Source organism: Myotis myotis, unplaced genomic scaffold (assembly GCF_014108235.1).
Source record: "Myotis myotis isolate mMyoMyo1 unplaced genomic scaffold, mMyoMyo1.p scaffold_m19_p_8, whole genome shotgun sequence".
NCBI classification, from domain to species: Eukaryota; Metazoa; Chordata; class Mammalia; order Chiroptera; family Vespertilionidae; genus Myotis; species Myotis myotis.
In genome coordinates this window covers 2847563-2868160 of record NW_023416390.1, presented here as the reverse complement: position 1 = coordinate 2868160, position 20598 = coordinate 2847563, and the positions used below count along the sequence as shown (strand labels likewise).

Here is a 20598-nt window from a genome sequence, read left to right as displayed (position 1 = left end):
GGCCGCGGCGTTAGGGAGGGTGAGAACCGCTGAAAGGCTTGGGAAGAGCAACCGCAGTTTCCATAGAATAATTGAGTCTGGAAGCTGGAAGGAGGCTGAGCGGACATTTAGCCTTGTCTCTGATTTCAAATTGATGGAACAGGCCTGTGGCCCGAAGAGGTGAAGTGCCTGCTGTAGGTCGCAGGCCTGGGGTTGCCGGGAAACGAAGACCTCTGCCCGGCTCTTGGCTGTTTATGCAGGTGGGGCTCCCTGTCATAACAAACGACAGGATCTGCGACACACGGAACAGCGAGGCCAGGCAGCGGCGCGGGAGCTTGCGCTGGTTTTAAAACAAACCATCCACTTGATCTGGTGACTCAGACTCACGTTTGCTGAGAAGAGGGATTTCTGATCTTCTAATCGACACTCACATGACACTTTTTCTTCCCGCTTTGGCCCTTTTGAGTTTATACAAACTTCACGCCAGGCTGCGGCTTGCTTTTGGACTGTTAGCGGTTCTTCCTTCCTAGGGTACCGATGGCCCCATCTCTGCGATGTTGTTCTTTTTGAAATGTTTCTTTGGTGTTTAGTTGCTTTTGATGTCCTTCCCTTTCTCCACCTCTAAACGCTCCTGGTACGGCAGTGAGAATGGGGCACACAGGTGGCAACGCTGTTCTACTGGGTTTTCTGAGAAGCCTGGCCGCTCCTCCCCCGCTCCCGAGCGCTCTCCGCTTCTTCCACCAGGAAATACCTCTCTGCCTGGCCACTGCGCTCCTGGTTAAGTGCTGGCCCTGGACTGAATCTCGGGTTAGATTCCTGTCAAGGGCTCGGACTTCGGTTGCAGGCTCGAGCCTCGCTCCAGTCGGGGTGTGTGCGGGAGGCAGTCAATCAATGTCTCTCTCTCACATGGATGTTTCTCTCTGTCTCTCTCCCTCCCCCCACTCTCTCTAAAAATCAATGGAAAAATACCCTGGGGTGAGGGTTAACAGTAACAACAAAAACCCTCAAAAAAGATAAGAAATACCTCTCCTCTGCTCCATAAATCCGAGTTCCCCGGCACTTCGTGACCCCGGGGTTTGGGCATGCATTCTCCAGTCACTGGACAAGACGGCAGGATCCTGGCTCCTGCTTACATTCCCAGGCAGAAGGAACCTTTGGCAAAGCCTCTTGGTCCTTCCCCACTGCGGTGCTGTCCTCTTTAAAACGGGAATAAGAGCAGCTAGGTTGACTCCCCCGGGTAGGACCGGCCTGTGGATGTCCGCCAGCATCTCTCCCAGCTCCCCTGGCGCGCAGACAATGGGCTCGGTGAACCATGGCCCTGGCAGCAGCGGGTTAAGAACACCAGCCTCCCTTTCTCTAGGCCCACGTGGCTGCTGTCATTGCCAAGTGCCCGCTCACCACCACCAGACCCCACTGGCTCCTGAACGACCCCACCCAGGGCCCGCCAGCCACCTGCTGCTGCGGCCACGCTGAGCCCTCACATCCTGGAGGAAAGACACCTACCGGAAGAGGGCCGCGCCTCTGACCTGCGGTGGTTTCTCCTGGCGCCACTGCCCATGGCTACAGCTTGCTGCGTTCGCTCCCCGAGGTCCCCATAAATGCAGCGTCTGGCTCAGGAGCTCCCTGTAGAGAATCAGATGTGAATAAATGCTCGGTGTCCGTAGGAAGAAGCTGACTTGATAGAAGGGGGATGATTTGATTGACAGCTCGCTTCTATTGACACCAGTGGGACTGGGGAACTCACACAGTAACACTATGTTCTCTGAGCCAACTCGGACATAGTGTTATTTCTTCCATGGCCAGAACACAGCTCCACGGGCCAACATGTGGAAGTAACGCTGGACCCTTCGTTGCAGTTCCTAATGACCTACTCACACACCTTTGTTTCCACCCACACAATGCTGGGCTCTTAGTTCCCTAGGGAGGAAACTTCCTCTAAAAAACATCAGAATTCCGCCGAATGGAAGCCGAGGGTGCCTCGTCAGCCACTCGAAGCACAAGCAAAGAAGGGGTTACTGTATTCACTGGGGCAAGTGGCCCCGATTATACAGTAGAAAAAGGGCTGGTGCTGCACAGCGAAGGGAGGGAGGACTGCCTGGGAGCCAGGGACTCTCTGGGCGACTTTCAGGATGACTCCCAGCTCCTGGGAGATGAGAGCAACCCAAGCCAAGAAAGACCCACCGACGGCCCAGATCTCCCGGGAGTGGGACTTTGGTCACCCTGGCTGCTAACCATCACAGCCCTCTACCGTGGGAGCTGAGGACACAGGGGACAGGGGACGGGAGTGGGGCAAATACGAGCTTTGGCCCATGAACTGCAGAAATGAGGACTGTATTCATCATGCATGTTTTCCAGTTTTTCTCTTTTCCCCTTCTCCCCTGGAGTCTTTCAGGATCTGAACCTACCACGAGATGGGCCTGGGTCTGGAGGCAGTGAGGAGCATGGGATTGACCTTGAGGAGACTCATCATGGTCAAATCGGCAACTTCAGGTTCTATTAAAACCGGTTACCAGCAAAGGGAGGCTGAGATGATCAGGCGGAGGAGGCAGATTGCTTTTGCTGACAACAAAGACTCAGTGGAATTTGGGGGCTCCAGGTAGCTGGTCTCGTTAGAACCTACCCAGGCCCCCACTCTCCTCGTCATGCCCGGAAGCCCTGCGTGGTGATGCATAAAGCTGCGGATCAATCCTGGCTTGTTTTTTGGGTCCCTCAGCCCTGTTGATGTAAGACCTGAGTCAGGGAAGCGTTCTGACTCTCACAGGGCTCCAGGCTGCAAGTGTAAATGCCGGAGTTTGTCGTTTTCTTCCCGTCAGCTTTCCAGGTAATCGGAAGCACCCCACAGCCCTTATAGCAAAGTTCCTGCCCCGATATTTCCCTGCAACGGCCACTTGGTCTCCTAAAGTGTAGTCATTGAAATGCGCCTTATCCCGGAGACAGTAGGTGATCTCGGGAGCGTTTTGTCACTGCGTGTGGGCGACCAACGTCCCGGTTTCCATTCATGACTGGACCCTACCCCATGGGAGGGAGAGCGGCCCTACATGCTCATATCACACGGCAGGCTGCTTGGGGGGGGGGAGGGGGGAGGACACGAGGGGAGGGAAGAAATGGCTGCCAGCGTGCTGTGATCTGACCACTGGCACTGAGTTGTGATCAAAGCAGAGGGCACCCAGCTTTGAGCTGCTCCTCCCCTCCCTGGGCCCCCAGTGGGTGCTCTACTGCTAGGCAGTTGGAGGGGAGAGAAGTGATTTCTTGGAGTCCCAGTGGTGACCCCAGATTTGTCCCAGAAACGTTTTAAATGATGGCCACGCCTCCACTCTGATTCCTCAGAATCTACTGGACCCGAAAGGGCATGAAACGCAGTGCTGTTTGTATATGAAATATAGTACGTTCCTGGGAAAATTATGAATAGGCTGTATGTAATGAACAACCAAGAGCCAAGCTAACACCCAGACATTGTTTCTACGTAAACCAGACTTCAAGCTGATACAGGACATAAGACACCCTTTCCTCCCTCCCACGTATGCACCCCCCACCCTGGTGCCTCCCCTCCTGGCCCTCCCTCAGCACACCCCGTGGTGTGACAGTGAAGGGTCCCCTGTGGCATCAGGGAAGGGCCCTGGCTGCCCAGGGTGCTTGGCAGGGGGTGGTTTACGGTCAGGGTGACAGGAAGACGAGCGCTTTCCCGGGGCCTCTCACTGCGCGGTGCGCAGACACCTCCCCGAAGGAGGCCGCCCCCCTCCAGTTCTCCAGGCACCTCCCCTTCTCCCAGTCAGTCCTGCACAGATGCCAGCAGCCTGCCCGGCCTCAGCGGGAGTCAAAGCAAAGGTCACAGCTCGGCCTGCCTCCTCCCAGCCCAGGCACCTGCCTCCAGGTCTCAGCTCTTCCCAGGAAAGTACAGCCACCTGACAACAGCCTGCAGCGGCCTTTCCCACCGAGACACACACACAGAGAGAGAGAGAGAGAGAGAGAGAGAGAGAGAGAGAGAGAGAGAGAGAGAGAGAGAGAAAGAGAGAGAGAGAGAAAGGCGTGCCTGCTGCTGCTCGGTCACTGCCGTGTAGAGCTCTGGGCTCACAACAAGCAGCACCTTAGAAGCACCTGGCTACTGGGTGAGTCAGATGGGGGCAGGGCTTTACAAACACCCAGGGCAGGCAGGAGAAAGAAAGCGGCTCCGGGTCCCAGGATGTGCGTGCGGCTAGAACGCTGGCCTGACCGTGTGACTCCCAGCAAGGCAGTCAGTGCTTTGAATGTTGTAGTGAAGAAAAGTCCTGAGGGTCAGAGAGGATGCATGTGAGCATCTCACATTGTGTGTGGCGCGCGGCAGAAGCACAGCCAACAGCCGCATTACAACTGCTGCTGTGATAGTAGAAGGAAGCCGGTCAGCGTGGGAGAGACCTGGTTTCAAACCCTGGCTGCCATGCTTAGTCTTTGATAAGTTACATTTCTGTGCCTCAGTCTCCCGATGTGCATAGTAGTTACAATAACTCCTACCTGATGGAATCGCTGTGAGGTGAAATGAAACGCTGGTGAAACACTTGGCACCTTCCTGCTGTTTTCTGAAACCAGCTATGCCAGCAGGACTGCCACTGGACACGCCACAGACTGCCCCTGACATGACAAACATTCTACTTCAGATGCAGACACGCGCAGGCCCTGTGTTTAGCATAATCTCTGCAGATAAGGGCACAGGTCCCATTCATTCCTGCAGGAGAGCATGGGGATGGGTGGCCGGGGTGAGCTACGACGAGGGGGCAGGTGGATCCTTCCGGGTCATGGCCGGGGACAGCAATGCAGGCGTCTGGACTCATCCATCCATGTTGTGAGGGAAAGCTGTTGCCTGGACAGACCTGAGCACAGATCCCAGTGACCATACCCCGGGGGCAGGCTGGACCGTCCGCCCTCCTCTGAAGCCAGGCCCAGCCTGCCCTCAGCTGCCCCCGCAGGGCTGCCTGTGCTGGTGTGGGGGCCGCAGGCAAGTAGGAACGTGCCAGCCATGTTCACACAAACATCCCCGCTCCGTCCCGAGAGCAAACCTATAAATAGTCGTCCTGGACACGCTCACACCAGACCCTTGTGGAATTATCTGTCTTCACAGGGTGTACTTGGCACCTAGGCCGGCGGAGCCTGGACCCGTGCCTGACGTATATGAGGCCCCCGGTAAGTGTTCCCTGGAATGAGCTGACCTGCGGCTTTGGCCTGGGCCACATCCCGACCAGAACCAGAACCAGAACCGGCGTCCATGGGTCGTACCATGTGCCTGGCCCTGTACGAGGCCCTTTATGTGGAGATCACCTCATTCGCCTGCAAACTCGTGCCCCCCGTTTAGGAAGGAGTTCAGACGTCATCTCTTCTGTGACAACTCCTTGGCCCCTCCCCCGGGCAGAGCCCTCTGCCCACGGCACTGCCAGCCAGCAGCTCTGTCTTCAGAGCACTCGCCTTCTGTGCGACCAGGCCTGCTCCAAGGCGGCCTGCCCCCGGCGGTGGGAGGCCATGGGCTGTGCCTTTGTGACCGTTTTGTTACTTAGCACAGCATGACATTAACTTTCAGAACACTTGCACTTCTGCTAAGTAATGCACCACTGAGAACATTTGTTAGAAAACAGCGTCCTTTGCCCGCCGGAGTGGCTCAGTTGGTTGAATGTCCTTCTGTGTACCAAAAGGTCACGGGTTCGATTCCTGGTCAGGGCACCTGTCTGGGTTGAGGGTTTGAGCCTCAGTGGGGGCCCGTATGGAAGGCAACCATGACTGTTTCTCTCTCCCCTCCCCTCTCCTCCCCTCCCCTCCCTCTCTCTCTCTCTCCTCGGGTGAGGATTAGAAAACACCTGCATCCTTCTACACATAAAGTCAGCTAATATTTTCATGTAACTGAGAAAAAGGACAATTTTATAAAATGATAAGAAGTGACGTCTGTATCAGAGAATTTACAATCAAGACACATGTAGGTTGAAAGTAAATGTATGGAAGAAGATATACCATGCAAACACAAATCATAAGAAAGCAGAATGGCTACATTAGCACCACACAGAGCAGACTGCAGAAGAGGGACTATTACCAGAGATAAAGAGGCACATTTCCAGTTTGGCTCAGTGGATAGAGCGTCGGCCTGTGGACTGAAAGGTTCCAGGTTCAATTCCGGTTAAGGGCATGTACCTTGGTTGCGGGCACATCCCCAGTAGGGAGTGTGCAGGAGGCAGCTGATCGATGTTTCTCTCTCATCAATGTTTCTAACTATCTCTCTCCCTTCCTCTCTGTCAAAAAAAAAAAAAGAGGCACATTTCATGATGACAAAGAAGCCAGCTCACCTGCCTGTAGAAATGCATGTGTCGACACGGTCACGGAGCTTCAGAACACAGGAGGCATAACCTGATAGAACAGCAAGAACATCAATCGATCCATCCTTGCAGCTGGAGGCTTCAACACTTCACCTAGTAATTGTAGAACAAGTAGGTTGCTGATAAGCAAGGACTTGTAAAACCTAAACAACCTCACTTGACCTAATGGACACTGAGTCACACACACAACACCAGGATACACATTCTCTCCACGTGCTCATGAGCATTCGGCCAGGCAGACGACCTGCTGTCCCACAAAAGCAGCTTCCATCCATGTACAAGGAATAAAAACATACTGGGGCCCTACCTGGTTTGGTTCAGTGGATAGAGCATCGGCCGGTGGACTGAAGGGTCCCGGGTTCGATTCCGGTCAAGGGTATGTTCTCTGATTATAAGAGAATTAAATTAAAAATCAATAACAAAAATATATTTTAAAAATCTCCAAATACTTGGAAACTAAACAAATATTTGATAATAACCAACAGATGAAGAAAATAATCACAAGAACAATTAGGACACATTTTGCTGGTGCATGACTCCGAGGTCTGCTTCAACATGCTGACATTTTTATGTAGGCACATGGGTGAGGTGCCCGAGACAAGACTGGTACATGTGCCTCATTGGTTTCGAATCTCATCGTGGAAGAGATCCTGGAACTAATTCATGCTGAGAATGCATGGAGCCACGCAGACATTTACACCTGGTGGAGAGAAACCCTCATACTTTTCTGTCCTCACTTCTGAGGTATAAATGTTTGATGAATAGGAGGTTGTACCTGTCTCCACGGAGCGCGCAGTCGAGGGGCCAGCGGTCCGCAGGGCCACTCTCTGTCCCGACACCAATGCCCAGCCGTCTCTCTAACGGCCTGACTTAGAACGACACGTCTGTAGTCCTCACCTATATAGTTTGCTTACTTGCTGAGTCTGGTTTTTTTTACACTTTTTTTGGTTTCACTTTTCTTTTTATTCTTCTATTAAGCCCATGCTGTTTAAAAAATATGAGTTCTTCAAAGAACTTTTATACTTACAGGCACAGCCCACGGGCACAGGCAATAGGGTAGTGATGACCTGGGGCGGGGGTGTCGGGGCTGGGAGGAGGGGGTAAAGGGGGAAAAATGGTAGGTACTATCAACAATAAAAATGTATTTAAAATAAAAACATAAAAATACCGATTCTTGGGAGAACCAAGATGGCGGCATAGGTTAACGCCGGAGTTTGCTGCTTTGAACAACTACTTCAAAAGTGAAACCAAAAAACGGAAGGGACATCACCCAGAACCACAGAAACGCTGGCTGAGTGGAAGTCCTACAACTAGGAGGAAAGAGAAACGCATACGGACACTCAGAGGAGGCGCAGTGCTGAAGTCAAATTCTGAGGTGCGGAGTTCGAGAGCGGGCTGGCGGCGGAGGGCGCGGTTGGCGTTTTCAATCGGGAGGGAGTCGCAGACTCTGAGCTCCAGATCCGGGCGAGTCTTTAGGGACCCAGACTCAAACGGGAGAAGCGGGGCTGTCTGGCTTCGGTCAGAGCGAGTGCAGCTTTCTCTCCGAGCTTTGCAGCGGGTGCTGGGACTCAGAGAGGCAGAGCCCCTGGGGACAGGACTGAGAGCCGCCATAACTGCTCTCTCCGGCCCACCCTGTTGATCCTGTGCGACCCGACCGGCCCAAGCCCTGCACACAGGCATTTGCCGGATAGCCTCAGGCAAAGGCTAGATTAGCACCTCCCTAGAGGACAGAAGTTCTCTCACTGCTGACACAGCTGATTCTCATAGCCACTTGGCCTGGAGGTCAAACCCTCCCTGGAATTAGCTACAACAATCAAGATTTAACTATAAGACTGCGAACAAAGACCACTAGGGGGTGCACCAAGGAAGCATAACAAAATGCGGAGACAAAGAAACAGGACAAAATTGTCAATGGAAGATATAGAGTTCAGAACCACACTTTTAAGGTCTCTCAAGAACTGTTTAGAAGCCGCCGATAAACTTAATGAGATCTACAAGAAAACTAATGAGACCCTCGATCTTATATTGGGGAACCAACTAGAAATTAAGCATACACGGACTGAAATAACGAATATTATACAGACTCCCGACAGCAGACCAGAGGAGCGCAAGAATCAAGTCAATGATTTGAAATGCGAGGAAGCAAAAAGCACCCAACCGGAAAAGCAAAATGAACAAAGAATCCAAAAATGCGAGCATAGTGTAAGGAGCCTCTGGGACAGCTTCAAGCGTACCAACATCAGAATTATAGGGGTGCCAGAAGATGAGAGAGAGCAAGATATTGAAAACCTATTTGAAGAAATATTGACAGAAAACTTCCCCCACCTGGTGAAAGAAATGGACTTACAGGTCCAAGAAGCGCGGAGAACCCCAAACAAAAGGAATCCAAAGAGGACCACACCAAGACACATCATAATTAAAATGCCAAGAGCAAAAGATAAAGAGAGAATCTTAAAAACAGCAAGAGAAAGAAACTCAGTTACCTACAAGGGAATACCCATACGACTGTCAGCTGATTTCTCAACAGAAACTTTGCAGGCCAGAAGGGAGTGGCAAGAAATATTCAAAGTGATGAATACCAAGAACCTACAACCAAGATTACTTTATCCAGCAAAGCTATCATTCAGAATTGAAGGTCAGATAAAGAGCTTCACAGATAAGGAAAGGCTAAAGGAGTTCATCACCACCAAACCAGGATTATATGAAATGCTGAAAGGTATCCTTTAAGAAGAGGAAGAGGAAGAAGAAGGTAAAGATACAAATTATGAACAACAAATATGCATCTATCAACAAGTGAATCTAAGAATCAAGTGAATAAATAATCTGATGAACAGAATGAACTGTTGATTATAATAGAATCAGGGACATAGAAAGGGAATGGACTGACTATTCCTGGGGGGGAAAGGGGTGTGGGAGATGCGGGAAGAGACTGGACAAAAATAGTGCACCTATGGATGAGGACAGTGGGTGGGGAGTGAGGGCGGAGGGTGGGGCGGGAACTGGGAGGAGGGGAGTTATGGGGGGAAAAAAAAGAGGAACAAATGTAATAATCTGAACAATAAAGATTTAATTAAAAAAAAATACCGATTCTTAAACTGTTTTCATATCCATTAATATTTTTTTAAATATATTTTTTATTGATTAAGATATTACATGTGTCCTTGTCCCCACGTTACCTTCTACCCCCCTCACCCCCCGCTCATGCCCTCACCCCCCCGTTGTCCATGTCCATTGATTAGGCCTATATGCTTGCATATAAGTCCTTTGGCTGATCTTTCCCCCTTACCCTCACCCTCCCCCACCCTCCCTCCAAGTCCTGACAGTCCAATCAATGCCTCTCCGTCTCTGGATCAGTCCTTATTCATCAGCCTATGTTGTTCATTATATTCCACAAATGAGTGAGATCATGTGGTATCTATCCGCTCTCCAGTTCCATCCATGCTGTGGCAAATGGCAAGAGTTCCTTTTTCTTCTTCCTCTTCTTAAAGAATACCTTTCAGCATTTCATATAATGCTGGTTTGGTGGTGATGAACTCCTTTAGCTTTTTCTTATCCGTGAAGCTCTTTATCTGACCTTCTATTCTGAATGATAGCTTTGCTGGATAAAGTAATCTTGGTTGCAGGTTCTTGCTATTCATCACTTTGAATATTTCTTGCCACTCCCTTCTGGCCTGCATGGTTTCTGTTGAGAAATCAGCTGACAGTCATATGGGTACTCCCTTGTAGGTAACTGACTGTCTTTCTCTTGCTGCTTTTAAGATTCTCTCTTTATCTTTTGCTCTTGGCATTTTAATTATGATGTGTCTTGGTGTGGTCCTCTTTGTATTCCTTTTGTTTGGGGTTCTCTGCGCTTCCTGGACTTGTAAGTCCATTTCTTTCACCAGGTAGGGGAAGTTTTCTGTCATTATTTCTTCAAAAAGGTTTTCAATATCTTGCCCTCTCTCTCCTTCTGGTACCCCTATAATTCTGATGTTGGTACGCTTGAAGTTGTCCCAGAGGTTCCTTACACTATCTTCATATTTTTGGAATCTCTTTTCTTTTTTCTTTTTCGGTTGGGTATTTTTTGTTTCTTTGTATTTCAAATCTTTGACTTGATTCTTGGGATCCTCTTTTCTGCTGTTGGATCTCTGTAAATTATTCTTTATTTCAGTCAGTGTATGCTTAATTTCTAGTTGGTCCTTTTTCATGTCCTCCATGGTCTCACTATACTTATTGAGGGATTCATTAAATTTATCGGCGGTTTCCATAAAATTCTTGAAAAACCTTATAAATGTGGCCTTGAACTCTATATCCAATCATTTGCTTTCCTCCATTTCTGCCATTTGTGACCTGTTTCTTTGTCTCCGCATTTTGGCAGCTTCCCTGTGTTTTTTAGAGTGGCCCTGCGCGCCAGGTGTCCTGTAGGGCCCAGTAGCTCAGCCTCCCCAGTTACCTAGGGTGGACACTCTTGGTGCACTCTTGGTGCCTTGGTTGTTGTAGAATCACTGGGAGGAATTGACCTCCAGGCCAATTGGCTGTGAGAATCAGCTGTGTCTAAAGTGGGAGAACTTCTGTGCTGAAGACACCCTTCTGGGACAAGACTTGCTTCAGTGGGGCTTTGGTGCTCACTGAGTCTGCTCCCTGAGTGTGTCCCTTATGGATCTGAGGAGTTGCAGTCTGGATGGTCCCCCTCTGACCACTGGATACAGTGGCTCCTGGATCTAAGGAGGTGCTAATTCAGCCTCTGCCTGAGGCCACACAGCAGGAGCCACAAAGAGGCTCAGCTGTGAAGCAATGCAAGCCGCTGCGGGGCCTTGGGCCTTCTCTTGGAAGTTCCGGGTCTGCCTGGCTCGGCTGCAGTTAGGTACATTCACATGCAAAAGCCTCTGCCGCAGCCTGGGTGGGGCGGGGTCTCAGGGAATCCAAGGGCGGATCAAGGAGCTATGGCTGATTCTCCGCCCGGGAGTCGCGGGTCTCAGTGACCCGCTAATTGCTGCAAGAACCTATGAGGGAAAGCCGCCTTCAAGTTCGCCCGCTGCCGGACAGACCAGCTTCTCCCCGTATGAGTCCTGGGTCTCCAGAGACTTCCCGGAACCGGAGTTCAGAGCAGTCGGGAGCTTGTGATTCAAAAAGACAGCCGCGTCCTCAGGTGCCACCCCCTTTCCTCGCACGCGCGAGCCACCGTACCTCTGCACTTCACCTCCGCAGCGCCTCTGGCTCTCAGCGTGCTTTTCTTTCCTTCTAGTTGTAGAATTTACACTCAGCCAGCCTTTCTGTTGTTCTGGATGATGTTTGCTCAGTCCTTTGCGGTAATTTTCAATTGTTGTGTGAGGCGACAATTTCCCGGTGTTTACCTATGCCGCCATCTTAGTTTCATATATCCATTAATATTAGTCCCTCTCATTTCTTTCCCTTATCAAAGTTTACCTAGCTATTCTGAAATACTTGTTGTGTTTAAAAATCCATTGATGTTTTATGGAAATTACATGGCATTTATTGACTACAGAAAATTGAATTTTTACAACATTGAGTCTTCCTATTCAAGAAGATGTGTCTTTATATTTATTGCTTGTTCTAATATTTCCTCATATGGAACAGTGGTTCTCTACCCTGGCTGTACATTATAATCATGTGGGTGGTTTAAAAATACAGATGTCGAGGCCCCATCACCAACAGCACAATTGTTTTGGTGTGGAGCGCAGGCGTGCGTGTTATTAAGAGCTTAACCCAGTCAGGGTTAATGAAGAGCCACTGAGGTAGAGCCTGAGCACTTCTAACGGGCGCGTGTGTGTGTGCGTGTGTGTGTGTGTGTGTGTGTGTGTGTGTGGCGTGTGGCTTAGTTTGGGCTGTTATCTTGAATGGTATCTACTTTGTTCATTACATTTTCTTACTTTTGCATAAAGAATCTATGATTTCAGAGTGTATTAGTTGTGTAACAGGCCAACTTCCTTAATTTGTTGCATATACATTTTCAGTGGATTCTTTAGATTTTTACAGGTGTTAAGTTATACCATCTGCAAAAATAATGACAACTATGCCTTTTTCTAAGTAGAGTCTTTATTCCTCTTTACCAAGTATTTAAATTTAATCCATTCTCATCATATTTCTCCTCTGAATTTGAGTGGAGATGAAACATATTAGATTTCTTCAACATGTGAAATTAAGGTAGAAAATTTGATTGTATTACAGATTTAAATTTATTGTATCATGTACATATGTCCAATATTTAACCCAGATTTGGAGCCTTAATAATAGTAATGCCTTATTTACAGACTTTATTCAATAATTTTCTGTTTGTTACAAAAAGGAGAGAAGATACATAAACTGAATTCACAGTTTAAACAAGTCCTGTGACCTTAGAAAAATGGCTGGTACAGTGATGCAGTTCCCAGAGCCCCCAGCAGGGGCCAGGATGCTCTTGCTAAAGCTAATGAAATAAAAATGTTTTTACTATAATTCAAGGTTTTATTTACTTTCAAACTAATAAGAAATCCAGATAGGACTCTTTATAGTTAAAATTCCTAGAAACCACTGACACTCATTTTAAATATCAAGAATGTAAATATGTAATTCAAAATATTGAAAAATTAGTTTAACATAAATAGTGATGTTCTACAGCAAAAGGCTGAGACCCAGTATCTGAACAAATGGGCACCCAAAGTACATGAGTCAGTAGGCACTGAACCCCTTACGCTAACTGCGAACCAGGCCATTGGGGCTGCCAGTTGCCCAGGCAGACCGTGGCCCGGGGCCAGGAACAAAGGGCAGTGCTGTGGCATCAGTCCAGGACATGGAGCACTGACCTTATTGGTTAATTTTAGAACATTTTAAAAAAATTCCTGCCCAGCCTGTGTGGCTCAGTGGTTGAGCATAGACCTATGAACCAGGAGGTCACAGTTAGATTCCCGGTCAGGGCACATGCCCGGGTTGTGGGCTCGATCCTCAGTGTGGGGCATGCAGGAGGCAGCCTATCCATGATTCTCTCTCATCACTGATGTTTCTATCTCTCTCTCCCTCTCCCTTCCTCTCTGAAATCAAGAAAAATATATTTTAAAAGATTCTTAACTCAATATAAAAGAAGTGCTTGGTACATCAAGAGTATTTCCATGCAAATTGCCTTTGTAAATCCAATACACTGTTTTTAATTTAATTCCAATTTAAATCATGTAGCTCTCTCTGGGCCTCAGCTTCTTCATCTGTTCATGAGAAGATTGGCTATAACAATATTAACATTTTTATGTTCCCAAGTTTGATTTTTTTCTTAGGTAACAGGCACCACTTCCCCATCTCCAATTCCTTGCACAGGACCTGTCCCAAGCCAGGTGCTCAGGAAGTGTTTAAACAGGAAATGAACAAATGAACACATTTTTAAATGGTTCTTTCTGGGCGTTTATGAAAGGACTTGGGAACAGAATTCCTCTGTGAACTATGGAGAACAGCACTTCAGGCAGCTCCAGGGGAATAGAGAGCTGAATGCTCAGAGGAGCTGAGCTCTGCAGCCGCACTACTTCCGAGCCACTCCGGAGGGAAGAGGGCGTTATGTTTTTAAGAAAGGTGTTATGTTTTTTTGAAACTTTACATCCTAAGATCTAAAACTTTTTTTCTTATTTGCAGAAACATTCTTTGTAGTGGGTCGATGGTTTTCAAAGGTCCCCAAAACAAAACCCTGAAAGTTACAAGCTTTCTCCTGGGGAGCGGCTGTTTACTGGAAAGGTTAACTCTTGCGGGTGAAGATTTAAGACGAGAGCTGTGTCTGCCGATTCAGTCCACAGCGCCATCTGCTCCGGAAACCACCTGCTGGCTCTAGAGTAAACCAAGCATCGTGACGGAGGCCAGGGTCAAACACAACGGCCTTCTTATTGCATTCAGTTTCTCATTAGTAATTTTTAAAAGTCTGACTTCACTAAATTTGGGCGGGAATGCCCAGCTGCGGGCAGACAGTGTGCCTTCTTCCCCAGGGGTGGGCAGTGGCCGCGGTGCAGACAGAGGTGAGAGCGTGGCCGTGCCAGACTTGAGAGCAGCTTGCAATATCGGGCAATCTGAAACATCCCTCCAAGCTCTCTCACTGCATGCACATTAGAATAAACAAAAATAAAGGTGAAGTCCAGTGAAAAGGGCTAAATGAGTGAATCACAGACTTTTCCAAACACCAGCCACAGCCTTGGGGTAACGGACGTAAGTAGCTATGCTTCTTTGCTGCTGATACAACAAGGACCTTATTTGAGCCGGGTTCTGAAGCTCAGATAATGTAAAGATTTCTTCCCAAGGAAAACCGATTCTTTGAAAACTCCCATAAATCACAGTCACCCCCATCCCTCCAGGTAGCACTGGAAGCCAACTTGACGATAGTAGAGACCTCACCTGTGGATACTGCTGGGAGACACTGCAAACACGAAGCCACGGGAGTAGCACTCCGATGTGAGGTGGTTATCCGGGTGACCTGGAATACGCATGAGGAACTAAGTTTTGCCTGGCCAGTGTCGCTCAGGGGCTGAGCATCGACCTATGAACCAGGAGGTCAGGGTTCCATTCCCAGTCAGGGCACATGCCCGGATTGTGGGCTCCATCCCCAGTGTGGGGCCTGCAGGAGGCAGTTGATCCATGATTCTCTCTCATCATTGATGTTTCTCTCTCCCTCTCCCTTCCTCTGTGAAACCAATAAAAATATATTTTTAAAAAAGACTAAATTTTATGAAATCACTTATGGAACTCACTGATGTCCCGAGAAGGTCAGGCACTGAGTTTGAAAGTGCATCCTGAAAACAGGCTGGGTGCTGCCCCGCCGCTGGCGACTCACACAGCCATGCCTTCTGGGGTTCATCTGAGCGATCAACTCCAGCACAGCTTCAGGGGAGCTCCCTCCTGCTGGTGTGAGGGAGCAGGAGAGAAGGCTCACGAGAAACTTAGTGCTTTACAACGAAGGACACGAAGGCAGAAGACTGTGACCCAGACAAGCAGGTCATGGTTCTCCCACTCTGTCAAGGCATATCATCCCATCTCAGCCTTGGTCACACACACACGCACACACACGCGTGCACACGCACACACATGCGCGCGCACACACACACAGCTCTCTGGGTACCTCTGATGCTCCTGTGGCCTGTTGGGTAAGGACTGTAGTTGTCTTAACCAGTGGTGCCCTAGCCAACAGGTCACTCTCTAGCCAGGGCCCTGGTCAGAGCCATGGTATCTCTGGGGGTCACAGGTCATTAAATACTGAAGTTCCACTGGATTGTCCAGTGTGCCTGGTGCTGGGGCAGAGCACTTACCAGGGCGGCAAGCACCACCAGTCTCCCCGGCCAGGCTGGGTCAGAGAACCAACACAAGTGCTATGAACGTAGTCAGAGCAAACCCAAACCCACAGGCCACTCAGAAAGCCCGTAAATCTGCTAATTATACACCATGAAAGCTTAGAAAGTTGATGTTTCTTGTGTTTAAGGAGAAACTCACTCACTGATTGGTTCCACTCTTCAGCAAACACCCTTTTGCCAACCTGATCATGTGATAGGCATTGGACCAAGAGCTGCAGAGACCAAAGAGCACCACGTGACCCCCACCGTTAAGGAGCGCGTGGCCTACTTGCGGGACGGAAGGACAGCAAGGAAACGAAAGCCCGCCTTCGGGAACTAGTAGAGGGGCACGCCCCACACAAGGGCACCACTAAGTCTGGAGTCTAGCATCTTTCTTCAGCGAAAAACGAGGACACCAAGTGCTAGCTTACTTTTATTCTCTGTGTCAAATGTGTAACCAGTGAACCGGAGTTCCCACTTTGGAAGGCAGGAGGGAGAAGTAGGAGTTTGGAGTTCTGCTGAGTGAGTGCCAACTCTGTCTTACCTGGGACAGTAGACGAGGCATTTGAGAAGATGCGTATTACCATCTCCAGACTGCCTGGAAGACCAGCCACAGAAACCCCTGCACAGGCTCCGCCTCTCTCCGGCACGGACAGATGGGCGGTCCTCTCCGTAACCACCAGTGGGTGGTTGGTGGTTATAATAAATAATGTTTATATCTCCGCTCTGGCAATAATCACATCTCAGTAAATAAATACACAATGTTTAAAAATGACTATATTTGCTGTTTCATTAAAAGCAAAGCTATAGGTCACAGGAGGAGGGAACCCTGAGCTAGGGAAAACCACTCAATTAAAGCTGCGTAAAAAGTATCACTTTGGGGCATGGCTCTCAAAATACAGTCTGGGCAGCTGCAGAGCAGATCCTTTCAGAAACCCGTGGAGCACACACTACCTCCACGATGCTAAGACTTCTGTGCTCTTCGGAGTCTTTCTTACGCGTCCAGGGGGGTTTCCCGAGGCTCCACCATATGTGACATCGTCACTCTGCCAGCAGACAGAATATATGCCTGCATGTGCCTGTATTCTAGCACTTCTCATTTTATTATTTTAAATATATTTTTATTGATTTCAAAGAGGAAGAGAGAGGGAGAGAGAGATAGAAACGTCAATGATGATAGAGAATCATTGATCAGCTGCCTCCAACACATCCCCCACTGGGGATGGAGCCCACCATCTGGCATGTGCCCTTGACTGGAATCGAACCCAGGATCCTTCTGTCTGTAGGCCGATGCTCTATCCATTGAGCCAAACCAGCTAGGGTGTGACACTTCTCATTTTAAACTTCTCATGGTAAGTATTTGATAGACATGTCCCATATAGTCAAAGTTTTTGAGGATCCTAAAGAATTTTTCAGAGTATAAAGAAATCTTGAGACAAAAAAGTTTGAGAATTATTGCCTTAGAGCAGGGGTGGGGAGCCTTTCTCTGCCAAGGGCCATTGGATATTTATAACACCATCCTCAGGCCAGACAAAGCTATCCACATAGAAATTAGCCTGCTCTATTTGGTCAAACATTTAATGAACTCACCCCTGATGCCTTGGCAGAGCCAGACCAAAGGATTTCTCAGGCCTTATATGGCCCGTGGACCGGACGTTTCCCACCCCCGTCTTAGGGGATGAACCTCAACTGAAAGGCAGACCTCACCAAACTCCCTCCCATTTCACACAAAGAAACTGAATCAGGTGTCGTGAGGACAGTGACTGTGTCTGTCTGGCTCATTGTTTTCTCCTCAGAGGCTAGCACAGTGCCAGGCACATGGTAGATATTAGAATCCTATATAATAAAAGCCTAATATGCTAAGTGTCTGGTTGACTGGTCAGCCATTCAACCAATCAAAGCGTAATATGCTAATGATATGCTAAGGCTGCTCAACCACTTGCTATGAAATGCACTGACCACTAGGGGGCAGATGCTCTGACCGGTAGGTTATCTTGCTGCTGGGGTTCGGCTGATTGGGACTGAGTGAGATGGTCTGGACATGCCCTGGAGCCCTCCCACGGTCCCTCCCCACTGGCCAACCTCCTGCAACCCTCCCTGGCCCTGATCGTGCACCGGTGGGGTCCCTCGGCCTGGCCTGCACCCTCTCGCAATCTGGGACCCCTCGGGGAATGTTGGAGAGCCGGTTTCAGCCCAATCCCGCAGGCCAGGCCGAGGGACCCCACTGGTGCACAAATTTGTGCACCGCGCCTCTAGTATCTCATAAAGCAGTCCATGAGTTAGTATGCGCACACTCACAGGTGAGGTCTCTGCGGACTGCCTCATTCAGGGTCACACAACTATCAGCCACAGAGTCAGGCTATCTCCGTGTTCTGGGCCCCCGTGTTCTGTGCCTGGACTGTTGCTCCCTAGCTCACAGATACTTCGGTTTTTGTTGGTTTTTGTTCTACAATCTGTTGAAAGTGGATAATCAGGTCTCGTCCATGGGAGATGGCTATTATGTGAGTTGGGCTCCATGTGGCTTGTTCCCAGCCGTAAGCATAACCAGCATAGAGTGATACCAACATGCAGGCAACGGCAAGGGTGCTCAGCTAAAGTAGAACTTTCTGGGTTTTCCCCACAACAGAGCTGCAATTAGGATCCATTCTTATTCTAATTTCTGGTCTCGGCCTCCTTCCTTTGTCCACAGCATTGAGCTAAGGTGTCTTTACATGACTGCACCCAGGAGTCCCCAGACTGTAAAGAGTAAACATTTTTGAGGGAAATATACTTTATGCTCTCTTTATAAAGTATATGCAATACACTCTATACCCCTCCCCTGGAGTTTGTAGCAGAGGCGAGAGACACCTGCCTGCCCCCTGCTCAGAGTCACAGAAGGCTAAGGCCGCCCAGGACAAGGAGGGCCAGGGCAGGACAAACGCGAGGCTTGGGAAGGCCTCCCTGGCCACTTCCACGCGAGCTCCTGTGAGAAACACTTCCAGAGACGGCCACCCCGAGACCAGGCCACAGCCGGCCCCCAAGCTCTCCTCTGCTCAGGCCTCACAGGAACCTGCCCCCTGCTCCCCCTGAGCGGGAGGCCCCGCAGTCAGGACAGGTCCTACAGCTGGGGCCCGGCTGCCTGGGCCCTGGGGACCGTGCAATCCCTGCCACTGGGAAAGGAAGGCGTGCTCTTCAGTCCTTCACACACTCATTCAGGACTGACCTTTACTGGAGCCAGCGAGACGTCGCTGACTCTCGTTGTTCACGGTGGTGACGGTCCACAGTCAGGGCTCCACTGGAGAGGGGACCCCGAGCCCCCACGCCTGGGGCGGTGCAGGCAAGGCTCCCGTTCTCGCCCACTGACCAGGGGGTAACTGAGCTTTATAGGGGCTCCTGTGGGAAGAGATCTTATTTAATAGGCATTACTGATTCATTAGCATTGAACTCCAGGCCCAAAGCACTGTGACTCAAGTCTGAACAAAGCTTGTCTAACACTCATTGTTCCATAAGGAAATTTTTTCCTGTCATATCACAACCTCCTTTTAAAAAAAAAAATGTGGTAAAATATACATAACATAAATGTGGCCATTTCACCAGGTGCGTGTGCAGTTCAGGGGTACGCGGTGCATTTACACGCGGGGCAGCTGTCACTGCCGCCCCCGCCAGGGCTGTGACCGCCCAGTGCAGTGTCCCCAGACCCCCCGCGCCCCCCCCCTCCAGCCACCCTCCTTCCCCCCACCCCTTCCCTGTGGAGCACGCACTTCAGCAGGGTCTTGGGGGCCATTTATTGCAGCAGAATCACCTCCCCGCCCCGCCCCCCCTGAAAAGGACACACCGACGTGAGAAAGACGGCACGAAGCGGGCTGCGAAGAGCACTGTGTCCAGCAGGGGAGCCGCGGCCAGGCCTGGTGACCCCCCTGGGACCCGTGTCGGAGCCTCAACATGCTCACCACTCTGCGCTGACCACGGAAGCCCCTGAATATCGACGTGGGGGTTAAAGATAAATCAGTCTTAGCAGCGGCACACTGGCCAGTATGGAATCCATGAGTAGGCGAGGCTGGCCATCTGGGGAAGCGACAGCCTCTGCTTATTTATTCCGAGAAGCAAGAGCAGGACTGCAGCGCCCGCTGCCCGCCGCCCGCCAAGGGCAGCCGCGAACATCTTGTTTGCCTCGGGGCCCGCGGGGTGGCCGTGCGCGGTGGCCGTTGGCAGCTACCCCTGCGGCGGTTCTGGTTCCTGCGGAGGATAAAGTTAAGCACGGCCCAAACCCCTCTGCGTGAAACAAAAACCAGGCACTCAGTCCCGTTATCAATCACTTGCGATATGACAGGCGCTGTATTCAGCAATTTACATGCATTATTAAGTTACACTCCCCAAAACTGCCCGAGGGCACCGACGGCGCTGGCACATCCATTATCGTGTAGTTAGGAGTGGCAGGTGAGACTTGAACTCAGGGCGGCGTGGCTCCAGAGCCCAGCTCCGCAATTCTAATTTTTTTAAAAAAGGTTCAACTACTCATGTTACACTTATGATAATATTATAAAGATTCATACGTTCAAAAATAAATTTACCAAACAAAGCCTTGTAAGTCTGGTCTCACACTGGCCTACAACAAGGAGGATCTGAAATCCTCTGGGCATCTGGCTTGTGTCTGGTTTTCCTTAATCTTTAACGATGGGCAGATCTAATGCATTATGTAAGGCCATTTTTTTCTCAAGAGATGTAGATGCCTCTTAAGAATTTGATGAAAATGCATTAACTTTTCAGGCTACTGAGTTGCATTTTAGTGCACTGAGGCAGTTAGTGGACAATGTGCAAAGGTGGTAGTGACCTAAAATTAATAAATATTTGATATTAACCATGGCACTCCCTTGGGGGGAAAAAGAGTAACGGATTAGCTCTCTTAGGAGCCCTGAGCTTCCCCCAGAGGAGTGGGGGGACAGCCCTGCTTCTTGCTGGCGGGGCTGCTGGGCTCCTGGCCCCGAAACTCAGGGGGTGAGTGCGATCCCTGCAGGGGCCACTCAGGTGTAGAGCACAGAACC

At 49.8% G+C, this 20598-nt stretch overlaps 1 long non-coding RNA gene across 1 annotated transcript; it reads right to left on the bottom strand.

Annotated features, from left to right (window-relative positions):
• Window positions 1-907: 907 nt before the first annotated feature.
• On the bottom strand, window positions 908-20572 carry LOC118661180. Its single transcript, XR_004969182.1, has 6 exons — window positions 19507-20572; window positions 18780-18949; window positions 14649-14727; window positions 6616-6693; window positions 6279-6401; window positions 908-1602 (listed from the first exon to the last, which is right to left on the bottom strand). It is a non-coding gene; the product is annotated as an uncharacterized LOC118661180 (long non-coding RNA).
• Window positions 20573-20598: the final 26 nt, after the last annotated feature.